We start from the raw sequence: 6,000 nt of genomic DNA on the forward strand, positions 1-6,000 counted from the left end.
TTACATTGATGGCTTGCAAAGTTCTCATCACTGGAACATGATAGACATACAGCAATCCCTTCAAAGTTTTGAGGAAACACTTTCTTGTTCTAGGAGTCCAAAATTAGACAATTGTCAGTCCCTTTGGAGATAAAATTGAGACATTTTCACAATTCAGAAATCCAAAAAATTAACCTCCATACACTTTTCTTTGGAACACTGTTTAAGGCAATATGGTCCAATCAACAAAGATTTCAGCCAAGAGAAAGTGCAGCAGACATGTTTCAAAAGCCAATCTTCTATTCTTCCTGCCTTTTTTTTTTTGGCCGGGGTTGGGGGGGGTGGTGGTGGGTGGTGCTAGGGGTGGAAGGGCTCTCTGTTTATCTCTCTTCCAGATGGTCTTGGAATGGTGATCCTAGCTCCTCCCTAGGTAAATTTTGATTATTCAAACCATCATACCAATTCTGTTTTCCTTGACAGTAATTGGTTTAGGAGTGAGATGAGAGCAGAAGTCTGCACAATGGCTTCTAGGGAAAGTTTTGTTAATCCTGAAATAGAGAAATAAGGAAAATGCCTTGGATATGTCCATGCCTAATGTGATGCTTAGCATTGTGGCAGCCATGTTGCCACACTGACAGCAGCAAGAGAGTTGGGCAAAGATGACGTGCTGTGGATGGCAGAGCTGAAAGGTGGAAAGTAAATTATGATCTTGTTTTCATTTAGCTGCTGAAGTAAACAACCCTGGAATTACCAAATCTCAGGCTTTCTTCTGTGTGAGGTGATTATTTCTGTAATCACTGAAGTCATCTGTGTGTGGTTTCCTTACTTGTTGAAATGATCATAGTGATACAAGATAAAAGGTATAGGATTCAGGCAATTGTGGAATAAAGGATGGAAAATTAAGAAAGTCTGAAAATAATAGTTAAACAAAAGGCCTAGGTAGCAAACAAGGACAGCAAGCTTTCAGAAGAGAGCCTCTAAGGGAAAAAAAAAGGAAGTTAATAGAATTCTTGATTGGTAGGGAGGTTAAAAAATGAAAATACTAGAAACTGACTCTTAACTATAGAGAACAAACTGATGATTACCAGAGTGGGGGGGGGGAGGGAGGATGGGTGAAACGGGTGATGGGGATTAAGAAGTGCACTTGTGATGAGCCCCAGGTATTTTATGGAAGTGTTGAATCACTATATTGTACACCTGAAACTGATACTACACTGCTATATGTTAGTTGACTAGAATTTAAATTTTTTAAAAAAATTGAAAACCCTAAAATAGAAGGGGAAAAGATTTGGTAATGAAATAAAAAATTTAAAAATATATATATAAACGAAATAGTACAAGGGGAAAAAAGCAAAAGAAATTTCTGGAAACAAACAAACAAAAAGAAAACTGTACACACAAGAGAAAAAAACTCACAGAAAACCCCTGGTTCAGTAGAGAACAAAATTTTACTATTCACAATAATTTGAGCACTGCTTTTGAATTTTTAGAATTAATTCTTGGAAGAACTGAATGGCTTAATCTTGTCACAGGGCATAATATAGATATTAACATTAACAGTTTAAAAGTTTAGATGACAAACCCTAAAATGTAAAATATGGAAAAGAAATTTGTAAACACTGAAATCCTTACCTTAAATATTGAGAAATGAAGACATGCTATCTAATGTAAATGGTACAAAACCTTTTGTGTAAGTATAGAAATATACTAAAATTTATGTAGTAGGTAATTATATCCTGAGGGTCTTTGCCTTTGCTGTCTCTAGAGTCTGTAATGTGCTGCCCAGATTTCTATAAGGGGAATCCTTTTCCACTCAGCTAGTAGCCCAAGACCTCTGTTCCCAAGACAGCCTTCCATGACACGCCTACATAAAGCTATACTGTGGTTTTGACTACTTTTTTTTCCTTAACGTTACCAAACTTAATTGTCTTCATTTCACTCACTAACATTTGAATTTTCTCATTAATTCAGTTATATACTAATCTCTGTCCTCACTGGACCATATGTTTTTTGAGAGTAAGGACCTTATGTGTCTCATTAATTGTTATATCCTGACGACCCGGATCAAAGTATGCCTCAGTGAGTATTTCTGGAATGAATAAATGAGGAAGGGGGATGAGATGGTGTAAATAAATGAGGAAGGGGGATGAGATGGCATAGCAAGAAATCAAAATATGAGACATAAGATTGATAACATAAAATATATCAATATGAGGGTATTCCTTGGAGATATAAAAACAACCAGGGAGGAAACAGTTACAAGATTTACAAATCATTAAGTTGCCTTTGACAAGGCATTTTGGGAGGCATTATTCACAGTCAAATATGGATTTTTTATACATTGAGTTTGAGACTATATTTAGAATTTTCTGTTTTCTTTGTGATGACATTTAATATCCTCAATCCACTGTTTTAACAACTTAAACTTGTCTTCTTAGTCTTCCCATGCTAAGATTAAAGGTCATAAATTGAGGATGACAGTGCAATCGCTTCACTTCTTACACAAATAAATACAATATTTGGATAAATCCTCATCCTGCAGCCAATGCAGGATGGTAATTTTATGCCTTTAAAACTTTTTCCAAGAGCTTAGGAATACAAGTCTGAAACAGATTCATCTACTGGAATGTTTCACATTGCAAAAGACCTACCCGTTCACAGCCATCTAAGAACTTGATCTTGACTTTAAATTTATTACAGAAAACAGGAAATCTAAAGAAAAAGACATGTATTTGCAAGCATGCCAGTGTCTCTTACCTATCCATAAAGAGTTTGTTTTAAAGATTTCATAATGAATACGATTTTTTTGGATGTTTATTTATTTATTTTGAGAGAGAGAGAGCACAAGCTGGGGAGAGGCAGAGAGAGAGAGGCAGAGAATCTCAAGCAGGCACCACACTGTCAGCACAGAGCCATCTGTTGCGGGGCTCAGTCTTAACAAACTGTGAGATCATAAACTGAACTGAAACCAAGAGTCAGACACTTTAACCGACCGAGCCACCCAGGCACCCCTAGATTTCATAATGAGAAGATGTTTTCATTTGAGCCTAATATTTCTGGGAGAAGTAACAAGGATTCACTTAGTGCTTAAAGATAAGGCCTGAAGGAAGTATGTACTTTCAATTAAAAAATACTAATTTTTGAAGGATACTGCAACCAAATTGAAACGCCTGGGGTTCTAATTTAATCATAGGCCTAAAATAAATATTTCAGAAAGAATTTCCTTCTAATCCCATAACATAAGCATTTCTCAATATGCCATTGACTATTTATTCCTGATGTCTTGTATGTTGTATTCCCTGCTGTCATGAGGTCAATTGAATTTTCTGTCGAATTAAACAATCGATTATTCCTAACATTGAAGCATTTGGCATAAAGTTTTTGGTTTGACTCTGATAAAGTAAATGACTTGTGGAACAAAAATCCTTGATGAACTGTGTATACTCAGATTTGATATGCCTAATAATACCCTTTACTTCCACCGTGAATATGAATCAACTTCTTCAGTATAAGACTAAATCGGCTCGGATAGAGAGCAGTGTAAAACATGACAATAAATGAAGGAGAAACAAATGAGATCGTTTCAAGCTGTTAAAAATGACAGCAAAATCTACACAGAGTAGTTAATTCCTTCTAAAACCTTGTTTCAGGAATTTTCATTTCCAGCCACATGATGGAATACATGCCTATTTCACCCTTCTTATAAGAAACATCTTCTCAAATATATCTATGAGTTGGCATAATTGATGTATGTCAATTGACATACGAATTGGGACAATTTATACATTGATTTCTTCTTCTTCATGAGGACTAGAGAACAGGAGACAAAACTAAGGGCATATCTAGGATGGAGAGACATAAAATTTAAGCCTTAACAGACGCACTCATTTGGTCCATAGTGTTCAAGTCCTCTGTTTGCCGATTGATCTCTCTGGAAGTTCTGCCCATTACTGAAAGCTGGGTATTGAAATCTACTACTATTGTATTGCTGTCTATTTTTCCCTTCAGCTCTGTCAATGTTTGCTTCATATATTTGGGTGCTTTGGTATTGGGTGCATATATATTTATAATGTTATATCTTCCTGGTGAATTGACCCTTAATCATTATATGATGACCATCTTTATTCCCTTTGACAGTTTTGAGTCATTTCGTCTGATATACATATGTATATGTATACATATATGTATATATTCCCTTCCTTAACAGACTATATGTGTTCTTAAATCCAATGCGAGTCTCTTATAGGCAGCGTTTAGTTGGATCTTCTTTTTTTCTTTTCTTTTCTTTTCTTTTCTTTTCTTTTCTTTTCTTTCTTTTCTTTTCTTTAATCTAGTCACCTACTCTATGGCCCTTATTAGGGAGTTTAATCTGTTTACCTTTGACATGATTCAAGACTTACTATTGCATTTTTTTTTCATTTTTTTGGTCTGTTTTGTAGTTCTTTTGTTACTCTTTACCTTTTTTGCTGTCTTTGTGATTCATTGATTTTTTTTTTCTTTTTAGTTACATTCTTTGATTCCTTTCTCTTGTTTTTTGTCTGTGTATCTTTGATAGTTTTTTTTTTTTTTTTTGGTCATTACCATGAGGTTTACATAATACATCTTGTAGTTATAACAGTCCATTCTAAGCTGATAGCAATTTAACTTCAATTGCAAACAATAACTACACTTTTAATCCTCTCACCCAATACTTTGTTATTAATGTTACAATTTACATCTTTTTATATTGTGTATTTATTCACAAATCTGTGTAGCTATGGTTATTTTTTTTCTTTATGTTTATTTATTTTTGATAGAGAGAGAGAGAGAGAGAGCACAAGTGGGGGAGGGGCAGGGACAGAAGGAGACACAGAATCCGAAGCAGGCTCCAGGCTCTGAGCTGTCAGCACAGAGCCCGACGCCAGGCTCGAACGCACAAAACGTGAGATCATGACCTGAGCTGAAGTCAGATGCCTAACCAACTGAGCCACCCAGGCGCCCTACTATGGTTACTCTTAATACTTCTGTCTTTTAACTTTTATACCAGGTTCGAAGTAATTTACATACCATCTTTATAGTATTCCAGAATTCTAGTATTTTGTATTTGTCTCTATATTTACCTTTATCACTGAATTCAATACTTCCATATGCATTTATGTTGCTGTTAAGCATCTACTGCTTCAACTTAAAAAGCTCCCTTTAGCATTTCTTATATGACAGGTCTGGTAGTAAAGAACTCTGTCAGCTTTTGTTCGTCTGGATAAAACTTATCTTTCCTTTATTTTTGAAGGACAGTTTGTCCAGATATAGTATTCATGCTTGCCAGGTTTTTTTTCTTATAGTACTTTGAATATAGTATCCCAGTCCCTTCTAGTCTGTAAGGTTTCTTCTGAGAATCCACTGACAGTTTTATGGGGGTTCTCTTTTATGTAATAAATCATTTTTCTTTTGCTACTTTCAAAATTCTCTCTTTGTCTTTGATTTTTGACAATTTGATTATAATGTGTATCAAAGGTATATTTATTTAAAGGTATATTTATTTAAAATTATCCTATTCAGGGTTCTTTGGGGCTTCACAAATCTGGATGCCCATTTGCCTCCCAAGATTTGGGAAGTTTTCTGCCATTATTTCTTCAAATAAGTTTTCTGCTCCTTTCTCTCTCTCTCTCTTCTTTCTGAGACCTTTATGATACATATATTGGTTCTTTGGATGGTATCTCAAAGTCCTGTATGCTCTCTTCACCATTTTTCTTTTTCTTTTTGCTTCTCTGACTGGATAATTTCAAGTAACTTTTGAGTTTACTAATTCTTTCTTATAATGATCCAGTTTAATACTGAAGCCCTCTAGTTTATTTTTTAGTTCAACTATTATATTTTCCAGTTCCAGAATTTCTGTATGGTTCCTTTCTTACAGTTTTAATATTTGTTGATATTCTTATTTTGTTCATATATCATTTTCCTGGTTTCATTTAGTTGCCTACTTGTTTTTTCTTATAACTCACTGAGCTTCTTTAAGACAATTATTTGTAACTCTTTTCAGGC

The sequence above is a fragment of the Lynx rufus genome, unplaced genomic scaffold, assembly GCF_022079265.1.
Source record: "Lynx rufus isolate CCGP_SWC_20201006 ecotype Redwood Valley unplaced genomic scaffold, mLynRuf1.p SCAF_6, whole genome shotgun sequence".
Taxonomy (NCBI): domain Eukaryota; kingdom Metazoa; phylum Chordata; class Mammalia; order Carnivora; family Felidae; genus Lynx; species Lynx rufus.